Source organism: Arachis stenosperma, chromosome 10, assembly GCF_014773155.1.
Source record: "Arachis stenosperma cultivar V10309 chromosome 10, arast.V10309.gnm1.PFL2, whole genome shotgun sequence".
NCBI classification, from domain to species: Eukaryota; Viridiplantae; Streptophyta; class Magnoliopsida; order Fabales; family Fabaceae; genus Arachis; species Arachis stenosperma.
The window spans coordinates 61,650,491-61,663,337 of record NC_080386.1 but is presented as its reverse complement, the minus strand read 5'-3'; the positions used below and the strand labels follow the sequence as shown (position 1 = coordinate 61,663,337).

Here is a 12,847-nt window from a genome sequence, read left to right as displayed (position 1 = left end):
CCTGATTGAGAACCGACAGATGATTAGCCGTGCCGTGACAGGGTGCGTTGAACATTTTCACTGAGAGGACGGGATTGTAGCCACTGACAACGGTGATGCCCAACATACAGCTTGCCATGGAAAGGAGTAAGAAGGATTGGATGAAGACAGTAGAAAAGCAGAGAGACGGAAGGGACAAAGCATCTCCATACGCTTATCTGAAATTCTCACCAATGAATTACATAAGTATCTCTATCCTTGTTTTATGTTTTATTCATAAATCATCCATAACCATTTGAATATGCCTGACTAAGATTTACAAGGTGACCATAGCTTGCTTCATACCAACAATCTCCGTGGGATCGACCCTTACTCGCGTAAGGTTTATCACTTGGACGACCCAGTGCACTTGCTGGTTAGTTGTGCGAAGTTGTGATAAAGAGTTGAGATTGCAATTGAGCGTACCATGTTGATGGCGCCATTGATGATCACAATTTCGTGCACCAAGTTTTTGGCGCCGTATCCGGGGATTGTTGAGTTTGGACAACTGACGGTTCATCTTGTTGCTTAGATTAGGTATCTTTTTTTCAGAGTTCTTAAGAATGAATTCCAGTGTTTCAAGGTGATGTCCTTATCATCACCAAAGCTGATTGATTCTCATCAATTTAGCTCTTGAATGCAATGTCCTGCTGAAGCTTGGCTAGCCATGTCTAATTCCTTTAGACTAATGCTTTAGACTAACATTGCATGATTCCTGGAATTCTCATTAAGAATTTTGATACCTTTATTTTCTTTTCCACTTAATTTTCGAAAAATCCAAAAAAAAAAAATTTACAAAATCATAAAAACCAAAAATATTGTATGTTTCTTGTTTGAGTCTAGTGTCTCATGTTAAGTTTGGTGTCAATTGCATGTTTCTATTCTTCTTGCATTCATTCATGTGTCTTAAGTGATCTTCAAGATGTTCTTGATGATTTCCTTGCTCTGATCTTTGAATTCTCTTGACTTGAGTGTTTTGTTATATGCATTCTCATTTTGTTAGTGTCAGTAGTATACAAACTGCTAAGTTTGGTGTCTTGCATGCATTGTTATTTGATTTTAGTTGCATTTTGATTATTCCTCATTATTAAAAATCCAAAAATATTTTTAATTTGTGTCTTTTCAAGTCAATAATACAGAGAATTGAAGATTCAGAACATACAACAGAGGAATTACACAGAAAAAGCTGGGCGTTCAAAATGCCCAGTGAAGAAGGGCAAACTGGCGTTTAAACGCCAGCCAGGGTGCCTGGCTGGGCGTTTAACGCCCAAAAGGGTAGTGTTTTGGGCGTTAAACGCCAGAATATGCACCATTCTGGGCGTTTAACGCCAGGATGGCACAAGAGGGAAGATTTTGTTTTTAATTCAAATTTTTTTCAAGTTTTCAAAATTTTTCAAAATTAAATCTTTTTCAAATCAAATCTTTTCAATCAAATATTTTTCAAAATCAATTTCTTTCCATTTTCAAAAATACTTGCTATCAATTAATGATTTGATTTAACATTTCAAGTATGTTGCCTTTTCTGTTGAGAAAGGTTTAATGTCTGAATCATATCTTTTCTTGTTAGCCAAGTCATTAATTTTTAAAATCAAATCTTTTTAAATTGTTTTTTCAAATCATATCTTTTCAATCATATCTTTTTAAAACCATAACTTTTCAATAATATCTTTTTAATCACATCTTTTTCAAAATAGTTTTCAATTATATCTTTTTGATTTCTAATTTCAAAATCTTTTTCAAAAATCACTTGATTTCTTTTCCACTCTTAAACATTAGCATGTCCTCATGCTAAGCTCAAGAGAAGCTATAAAGGAGTGAAGAGGAATGATAGAGAGTATGCAATGCAACCTATCTATGTGGATGCAACTACATGCAAAATATTTCTACTTACTTGGTTAAAAGTAAACAAGTTTTTCAAGACAAATATGAATCGAATTTCACTAATTCAAATTACACAATAAAAGACAAGTAAACTTGTAAGAAGATAGCTCATGAAAGCAAGGAACATAGAATCAAGCACTGAACCCTCACTAGTAGTGTATATCACTCTAATCTCTCAAGTGTCTAGGGTCAATCACTCTATTCTTCCCTAATCATGCTTTCTAAACTTTGTCCTTCATCTAACCAATCAACAAATATTTAGTATACCCATGCACACATCATGAGGTCTTTTCAAGGTTGTAATGGGGCCAAGGCAAGGATGAGGATATATGTATGGCTAAGTGAGCTATAAATTGAATCTTTGAGTAACCTGAGCTATCACCTAATATACATACATTCTACATAATTCCCACTTTTATATCACATACTCATGTGTCAACTTTTCTTTTGATTTGTGTCACATATGCATTGATCTTTTATTAACTTAACATTGGGGTAATTTTGTCCCCTTATTTATTTATTTATATTATATTTTTTTCTTTTTTTCTCTTTTTTTTTTTATAGAGACATAAAAACTAAAATAACATATCAATGCATATGGAATTTTTTAATTTTCTGTTTTACATGAGTAGATACCCAAATTTCCCAATATTCAGAATTAGAAACATGATACATTCTCTTATTAACCCATGTTCCCACAGTTTCCCCACACTTAGTTGATGCACAACCTCTATCTTAAGCTAACCAAAGATTCAATTGGGATATTTAATTTGTTTTTCTGCTCAAGGCTAGTGATGTGGTTATAAAATAGAAGTGGATTAAAAAGCTCAAAGTGGCTAACAAGGGTGACATAAAAGGGTAGGCTTATTTGGGATAAGCGAGCAAAAACAAGTAATGGCCTCAATCATATGCAATCATGTAAATACACTAAATATTGGACATATAGATTGGAACAAAATAAAGATTACAATCATAGAGAAGAAAATACACAAGAATAAAAATTTATGGTTAAATAATGTAACCATATAAATAAGCTCAAACCTCACAGGTTGTGTGTTCTTTGGCTCAAAAACCATATTCCAAATACAACTTCAAACAAATTTAACACATAGAAAATTTTAATTTTTTTTAATTTAAATTAGTGAAAATTTTCAAAATTAGGGTCTTTGAAAGAAACTTATTATTTTTCAACCAAGTAGTACTTAAATGCAAACAATCAACTACACATGCAATCTATTATGCAATGCAACAATGAACAAACAAAGAAAATAGAATATTGGTATTGAGAAGAGAATAACTAACCCATGGAGATCGGTATCGACCTCCCCACACTTAAAGATTGTACCGTCCTCGGTGCATGCTAAGATGTGCAGGTGGACGGGTGATAAACCCCAATTTGACGGTTTATCTTGTATTGGATTTAGAGTATTTTGATGACCTTTTCTCGTATTTAACCTATGAATTAGCATGGTTTTGTAATCTCTCCCGTATTTGTGCTTAAGTGTAAAAACATACTTTTTAAGCCTTATTTTGATGAATTCTAATTCCTCTTTGATTCCATAAGATGCCTTGATGTGTTTGCTAGTAATTCCAGGATTGAAATAGGCTAGGCATGGATCAAAGGGAGCAAGGAAGGAAGCATACAAGTGGAGAGAAGCATAAAAAGTCAAAGAAGTGGAATTAGCCATGCACGCGCACGCGCACAAGGCGCTCGCGCGTACATTGCAGAGTCGGCCAGGGACGCGCACGCGTCGCAGTCCGCACATGACTTCATTAAAGCAACACGTGCCTGGCGATTTGGAGGGTTTTCTGAACCCATTTTGGCGCCAATTGCTGATAGCAAGGAATAAAAGGATCAAGGATTGAGGGGGATCAATCATGAATCTGTCATATAGCATAATTAGTTTTAGTTTAGAGTAGTTTTAGAGAGAGAAGCTATCACTTCTCTCTAGAATTAGGATTAGGTTTAGGTTAATCTCTCTTCTTAGATCTAGGTTTAATTCATACTTTAATTCACTTCTCCTTTATCAAGTCTTAATCTTCTCCTCTTCCTCTTTCTAGTTATATGCTTTAATTCTTGTAGTTCTTCACTTTGTTTTGGATAGATTGTTGTTTTTTTGTTTTCTTTCAATAATGCAGTTTGAGGTAATTCATGATAATTGTGATTTCCTTGATTGTTGTTGTTAATTCTTTGCAATAATTATTGTTAGATTCTATTCTTGTTGTTGATTTACTATGCTTTCCTTTTACACCTTCCAAGTGTTTGATGAAATGCTTGGTTGGATTTTAGTGTAGGTTTTGTTCCTCTTGGCCTAGGTAGAGTAATTAGTGACTCTTGAGTTATCTAATTCCTTTGCTGATTGATAATTAGAAGTTGCTAATTGATTTGAATGCCTCTAAAGCTAGTCTTTCCTTTAGGAGTTGATTAGGACTTGAGGAATCAAATTGATTCATCCACTTGACTTTCCTCCATGGTTAGAGGTTAACTAAGTGGTAGCAATGAACAATTCTCATCACAATTGAGGAGGATAACTAGGATAGGACTTCTAGTTCTCATATCTTGCCAAGAGCTTTGCTAGTTGTTAGTTTATTTTCTTTGCCATTTATATTTCTTGTCCAAAATCTTAAAAACCCCAAATATAACTCACAACCAATAACAAGACACTTCATTACAATTTATAGGGAGAACGACCCGAGGTTTGAATACTTCGGTTTATAAATTTTAGGGGTTTGTACTAGTGACAAACAACTTTTTTTTATGAAAGGATTATTGTTTAGTTTAGGAACTACACTTTACAACGAGACTTCATTAGTGGAATTCTAAACCGTCAAAAATCCAATCATCAAAATGGCGCCGTTGCCGGGGAGTTGCAATGGTGTTATGTTATTGGTTATTGTATATATGTGAATATTGTGAATATGTTTGCTTTTTCCTTCTTTGTTAGTTTTTAGTTTGTTCTCTTTAATTGTTCCTATTTTTTTTGTTTTTGCCCTCTCTTACTATCATGAATTCTCACTTTGGCTATGAGTGTGATTACAACTATGTTGTAGGTTATGGGAACTTCAATGAAGATGTGTATCAAGGATGGGATAACCAAAGGTGGGAGGAGCCATATGCATATGATCAATCCTCTTGGCAACAACTTTCACCAATGCAATATGAAGAAGAGCCATTCTATGATGCATATCAATCCAATGGCTATGGTGAATCACCTTGTGACTTTCAAGAACCACCACCATATGCCTATGAACCATATCCTCAACATAACTCTCAACCATACTCACAAGCCCCTTCTTACCAACCACCTTCATATGACCCTAATCCATATCCATCCTACCAACAACCATATGAGCCATATGAACCACAAATAGAGCCACCACCACTCCAACATCAATATTTTCAAGAGCCAACCCCTCTATATTATTACCAAGATGAACCACCTCCAATATATGAAAATTTCTAACCACAAGATAAATACTACTTTCCACCACAACCTCCCATGGAAGAATACTCATGTCCTTCAATCCAAGAGCCCTATGGTCCTACTCATGATATCCAAGAGGAACAAGAGTCAAGAGATCGTCTCAAGGAAGCATTGGATCAATTTCAAACAACCATGGAGTGTGTTGTGCAACAAGTGGAAATAGTGGAAGATATTGAACCACCACAACTCTACCAAGAAGAACCACCTTCCTATTATGAACCCTTTCCCCAAAATGAGGAACCCTTCCACCCACCCCAATCTCTAATGGATGAAACCCTTGGTGTTCTTGTTCAAGGGCAAGAAGAGATGAAAAGGGATGTGCAAAATTTCATGGCCGCCTTGGATGCGGTAACAAATCAATTAGCCTCCCAATGCTTGAACACTCAAGGAACTCCCATGGCTACATATGGAGAATCAAATGAAGAACATAGCATGAAGGAGAGATTGGAAACTCCGGTGGGAATTGAGGGAAGTTGCTTTGTATTGGAACAATTGGAGGAAGCTTTAATTGTTGAAGACACGGAAGAAGTGGTAGAAGACTTAGGAGATGCGGAGCCTCCATGGGAACATAGAGTTGAAGAAAACCCCTCCAAGATGATTGAGATTGATGCTAGGAAGGAAAGTGCACACCTTCCAAGGCATATTCCATATGAAGACTTGGATGGGATAGAGAAAGAATTGAGTTCCCTTGGTGATGAAGAGCAAGCATCAAGTCCTAGTGGTGGAGAATCCTTTGAACTTGAAGAACCTTCTCCGGTTGGATTTGATAGCATTGAGGAGGTAAATTTTTTTCTCCCTCCCTATTATGATTTGAGTAAAGGAAAAGGTTTAGATCAAATTGTTGAACAAAGGATTGAGATTAAGAGATCTTGTGAAGAGGTGGAAGTCCCTAGAAATAGAAGAACGGGGATTGGTTATGCTTTGTCAAGATCTTTGGAAGCATCTTTGCCTAGGTTGTCATCTACCCCTTCATTTGAGTGGGTAAAATTCATTTCTATTAGCTTTATTGTCCCACTTGAGTATGGCTTGCTTGAAACGGATGGTCAACTTAGGATGCTTTGTGGGATGAAGCGTAAGCGAAAGATGTTTCGTGGTTGGCATTGCAAATCAAGGCTCATTTTGGTTGATACTTCAAGAGTTGAATACAAAGGTGGGAATAGTGCTCAAATAGATGGGTCTAGGAGGTTTGTTGGGCACTTCATAGAGAATTCATCTTGTTCACCACCCGGATGGACCAATAATGATGATCAACTTCAAGACGGGTGTGAAGATAAAGTGTGGGATCCCGGATCACAAGAAGAGGATCAACTTTGGGAGCCCCAAGCTTGTGAAGAACTCCATCAACACTTGACTCAATCCATGAGAAATCTTGGGGCACAATGGAGAACCAAGCATTGGTGGGAGTTCCAAGACGAGTACAAGCACAAGCCACCATGACAATGAGCTCTCCAAAATGTCCAACTTAAGGACTTAAAATGAAAGTGCTAGGTGGGAGACACCCCACCATGGTAAACTCTTTCCATACTCTTTTAATTTTGCTTAATAAGTGATTTGAGTTGCCATTGTAGGTAGAGGTTTCATATAAATTTGTTTGTACAACTTAATTGTTAGCATAGTCACATGTATGTTGTGTTTAGTAGTAGATGAATAATATCAAATTGCATTTTAGTGAATTGGATGATGGTTGATTGAATAAAGAGTTGTGAGCAGTATAGGGAGCACCTGAGCACAATTTTTCTACTTCAAGGGCAATATAAAAAAAAAAGAGGGGTTAGACGCGCGCGGACGATGTATGCACACGTGTCCCTGAGTAGCTGCATCATCACCCAAATTCCAGAGAGTTGGGCCTCTCTTGGGCAAACACTACGCCCTGAGCCCAACACAACCCACGCTGACGCGCACTACGTGCGTGCACGTCCAGACAGCTACAAGGAAATGCACGCGGATGCGCACACGCCGCGTCCACGTCGATCTGCTACTACAACTTCTGAGCCGATCTCCAGAGAGTTGCGCTGGATCTGGGCCACTTTGAGCCCCCAGCCTAACTCACCTTACGCGGACGCGCACTTGCCGCGCGCGCGTTCCCTAGTCAGTATGACTTTGTTGGCAGCTTCGGCTTGTCCATTGGCTTTGGGATGTTTTACGGAAGTGAATTGCTATTTTATATTCAAGTCGGCCACTAGCTTTCTGAAGCCTGCATCTATGAACTGGGTGCCATTATATGTGGAACCTCGAACCTTGTGACAATGTTCCTATATAGGAATTTTCAACTTCTTTGAGCACTGGCATTAGCTAGGGGTTCTGCCTCGATCCATTTTGTGAAATAGTCTATTCACACTATGAGGAATTTAACTTATCCTGATCCCCGAGGGAAGGGTCCAAGAAGGTCGAGTCCCCATTTTGCGAATGGCCAGGGTGAGGTAACTTTAATAAGCTCCTCTGGTGAGGCTATGTGAAAGTTGGCGTGTTTCTGACATGATGGGCATGTCTTTACGAACTCTGTGGCTTCCTTTTGCAGAGTTGGCCAATAAAACCCTGCCCGAAGTACTTTTTTGGTAAGTGCTTACTCTCCGAGGTGATTGCCATAAATGCCACTGTGTACTTCGTCTATGACTTCCTTTGTGTTAGAAGTTGGCACGCATTTTAACAATGGTATTGAAATCCATCTTTTGTATAGAGTATTGTTTATGATAGTGTAGTATTGTGCCTCCCGTTTCAACCTCTTTGCCTCCTTTTCCTCTGAGGGGAGTGCTTTTGTTTTGAGGTAATTAATTGTGGGAGTCATCCATCCTTGATCCTGGCTTGTTATGGCCAGGACTTTTTTTCTTTCGAAATTGATGGATTCTGCAGAATTTCTTGGATGAGGCTTCTATTGTTGCCCCCTGGTTTGGTGCTGGCTAGTTTTGAGAGTGCGTCAGCTCGGGGATTCTGTTCTCGGGATATGTGGCGGACCTCATATTCTCCAAGTTGTCTGAGCTATTCACTGGTTTTGTCCAAGTACTTTTTCTTGGTGGGATCTTTGGCTTGGTAGCTTCCTGCTATTTGCGAAGTGACTACTTTTGAGTCGCTGAAGACGATAAGCTTTTGAACTCTAACCTCCCTGGCCAGCTTCAAACCAGCTAGTAGTGCCTCATATTCCGCTTGGTTATTTGAGGCAAGGAACCCAAATTTGAGGGAGAGTTCGATTTGGGTCCTGATGAGCGGATAATTTATACGCTTTTTGGCATTGTTTTTAGTATGTTTTTAGTATGTTTTAGTTAGTTTTTATTATATTTTTATTAGTTTTTAGTTAAAATTCACTTTTCTGGCTTTACTATGAGTTTGTGTATTTTTCTATGATTTCAGGTATTTTCTGGCTGAAATTGAGGGACCTGAGCAAAAATCTGATTCAGAGGCTGAAAAGGACTGCAGATGCTCTTGGATTCTGACCTTCCTGCACTCGAAGTAGATTATCTGGAGCTACGGAAGCCCAATTGGCGCTTTCTCAATTGCGTTGGAAAGTAGACATTCTGGGCTTTCCAGCAATGTATAATAGTCTATACTTTGCCCAAGATTTGATGGCCAAAACAGGCGTTCCAAGTCAGCTCAAGAATTTTGGTGTAAAACGCCGGAACTGGCATAAGAATGGGAGTTAAACGCCCAAACTGGCACAAAAGCTGGCGTTTAACTCCAAGAAAAGTCTCTACACATAGAAGCTTCAATGCTCAGCCCAAGCACACAATAAGTGGGCCCGGAAGTAGATTTTTATGTCATTTACTCATCTTTGTAAACCCTAAGCTACTAGTTCTCTACAAATAGGACCTTTTGCCATTGTATTTGATATCTTTGGATCACTTTAGATTTTTTGATCATCTTTGGACGTCTAGTTCTTAGATCATGGGGGTTGGCCTCTCGGCCATGCCTAGACCTTGTTCTTATGTATTTTTAACGGTGGAGTTTCTACACACCATAGATTAAGGTGTGGAGCTCTGCTGTACCTCGAGTATTAATGCAATTACTATTATTCTTCTATTCAATTCGGCTTATTCTTGTTCTAAGATATTCATTCGTACCCAAGAACATGATGAATGTGATGATTATGTGACGCTCACCATCATTCTCACTTATGAACGCGTGCCTGACAACCACTTCCGTTCTACAAGCAAACAAGGCTTGAATGTTTATCTCTTGGATTTCTTAATCAGAATCTTCGTGGTATAAGCTAGAAATGATGGCGGCATTCTTGAGAATCCGGAAAGTCTAAACCTTGTCTGTGGTATTCCGAGTAGGATTCAAGGATTAAATGACTGTGACGAGCTTCAAACTCGCAATTGTGGGGCGTTAGTGACAGACGCAAAAGAATCACTGGATTCTATTCCGACATGATCGAGAACTGACAGATGAATAGCCGTGCTGTGACAGAGCGCGTTGAACATTTTCACTGAGAGGACGGGATTGTAGCCATTGACAACGGTGATGCCCAACATACAGCTTGCCATGGAAAGGAGTAAGAAGGATTGGATGAAGACAGTGGGAAAGCAGAGAGACAGAAGGGACAAAGCATCTTCACACGCTTATCTGAAATTCTCACCAATGAATTCCATAAGTATCTCTATCTTTATTTTATGTTTTATTATCAATCATCCATAACCATTTGAATCCGCCTGACTGAGATTTACAAGATGACCATAGCTTGCTTCATACCAACAATCTCCGTGGGATCGACCCTTACTCGCGTAAGGTTTCTTACTTGGACGACCCAGTGCACTTGCTGGTTAGTTGTGCGAAGTTGTGATAAAGAGTTGAGATTGCAATTGAGCGTACCATGTTGATGGCGCCATTGATGATCACAATTTTGTGCACCAAGTTCTTGGCGCCGTTGCCGGGGAATTAAATGTCCTAACTACGGTTTCGCATTTGTTCTCTGCAATAACAGTGCCACGTTTTGATCCGGCAACAACACCAAGTTTTTGGCGCCGTTGCCGGGGATTGTTCGAGTTTGGACAACTGACGGTTCATCTTGTTGCTTAGATTAGGTATTTTTCTTCAGAATTTTTAAGAATGAATTCTAGAGTTTCAAGGTGATGTTTTCATCATCACCAAAGCTGATTGATTCTCATCAATTTAGCTCTTGAATGCAATGTCCTGCTGAAGCTTGGCTAGCCATGTCTAATTTCTTTAGACTAAAGCTTTAGACTAACATTGCATGATTCCTGGAATTCTTATTAAAAATTTTGAATCTCTTTATCATCTTTTCCATATAATTTTCGAAAAAGCATAAAAAAATTTATAAAATCTTAAAACCAAAAATATTTTTATGTTTCTTGTTTGAGTCTAGTGTCCAATTTTAAGTTTGGTGTCAATTGCATGTTTCTTTTCTTCTTGCATTTTTCGAATTCATTCATGTGTCTTCATTGATCTTCAAGTTGTTCTTGATGATTTCCTTGCTCTGATCTTTAAATTCTCTTGTCTTGAGTGTTTTGTTGTTTCTCATATGCATTCTCAATTTGTTAGTGTCAGTAGTATACAAACTTCTAAGATTGGTGTCTTGCATGCATTGTTTATTTGATCTTAGTGGCATTTTGATTATTCCTCATCATTAAAAATTCAAAAAATTTTTTAATTTGTGTCTTTTCAAGTCAATAATACAGAGAATTGAAGATTCAGAACATACAGCAGAGGAATTACACAAGAAAAGCTGGGCGTTCAAAATGCCCAGTGAAGAAGGAAAACTGGCGTTTAAACGCCAGCCAGGGTACCTGGCTGGGCGTTTAATGCCCAAAAGGTAGCATTTTGGGCGTTAAACGCCAGAATGTATACCATTCTGGGCGTTTAACGCCAGGATGGCACAAGAGGGAAGATTTTGTTTTTAATTCAAATTTTTTTTCAAGTTTTCATAATTTTTCAAAATCAAATCTTTTTCAAATCATATCTTTTCAATCATATATTTTCAAAATCAATTTCTTTCCACTTTTCAAAAATACTTGCTAACAATTAATGATTTGATTCAACATTTCAAGTATGTTGCCTTTTCTGTTGAGAAAGGATTAATGTCTGAATCATATCTTTTAAATTTCTTGTTAGCCAAGTCATTAATTTTAAAAAAATCAAATCTTTTTAAATTGTTTTTCCATCATATCTTTTTCAATCATATCTTTTCAATCACATCTTTTTTCAAAATTAATTTTCAATCATATCTTTTTGATTTCTACCTTCAAAAATCTTTTTCAAAAATCACTTTATTTCTTTTCCAACTTTTGTTTTCGAAAATCAATTACCATTTTTCAAAATTTCTTTTAATTAATTCACTTTAAGTTTTGAAAATTTCCTCCCCTCTTCTCACATCCTTCTATTTATGGACTAACACTCCTCCTCAATGCACAATTCGAACTCTATCTCTCTTGATAAGTTCGAATTCTTCTACCTCCTCCTTCTATTCTTCTTTTCCTCTGACACTTCAAAGAATCTCTATACTGTGACATAGAGGATTCCATATTTTCTTGTTCTCTTCTCTTTCATATGAGCAGGAGCAAAGACAAAAGTATTCTTGTTGAAGCTGACCTTGAACCTGAAAGGACCTTGAAGCGAAAGCTAAGAGAAGCTAAAGCACAACTCTCTGTAGAGGACCTAACAGAAATCTTCAAAGAAGAAGAACCCATGGCAGCCAAAAACAATAATAATGCCAACAATGCAAGGAAGGTGCTTGGTGACTTTACTACACCTACTCCCGACTTCTATGGGAGAAGCATCTCTATCCCTGCCATTGGAGCAAACAACTTTGAGCTTAAGCCTCAATTAGTTTCTCTAATGCAACATAATTATAAGTTTCATGGACTTCCATTGGAAGATCCTCATCAGTTTTTAGCTGAATTCTTACAAATTTGTGACACTGTCAAGACCAATGGGGTTGACCCTGAGGTCTACAGACTTATGCTATTCCCTTTTGCTGTAAGAGACAGAGCTAGGATATGGTTGGACTCACAACCTAAAGAAGCCTGAACTCTTGGGAAAAGCTAGTCAATGCCTTCTTGGCAAAGTTCTTTCCACCTCAAAAATTGAGTAAGCTTAGAGTGGAAGTCCAAACCTTCAGACAGAAGGAAGGTGAATTCCTCTATGAAGCTTGGGAAAGATACAAACAATTGATCAGAAAGTGTCCTTCTCACATGCTTTCTGAATGGAGTATCATAAGTATCTTCTATGATGGTCTGATGTCATTGGATAGCTCTGCTGGAGGATCTCTTCATCTGAAGAAGACGCCTGCAAAAGCTCAAGAACTCATTGAAATGGTTGCAAATAACCAATTCATGTACACTTCTGAAAGGAATCCTGTGAACAATGGGAGGAATCAGAAGAAAGGAGTTCTTGAGATTGATACTCTGAATGCCATATTGGCTCAGAACAAAATATTGACTCAGCAAGTCAATATGATTTCTCAAAGTCTGTTTGGAATGCAAGCTGCACTAGGCAGTACTAAGGACGCTTCA

The 12,847-nt window shown here is 37.8% G+C and overlaps 1 non-coding gene across 1 annotated transcript; it reads right to left on the bottom strand.

Annotated features, from left to right (window-relative positions):
- Positions 1-12,424: 12,424 nt before the first annotated feature.
- Positions 12,425-12,532, bottom strand: LOC130958768 (small nucleolar RNA R71). Its single transcript, XR_009077874.1, has one exon. It is a non-coding gene; the product is annotated as a small nucleolar RNA R71 (small nucleolar RNA).
- Positions 12,533-12,847: the final 315 nt, after the last annotated feature.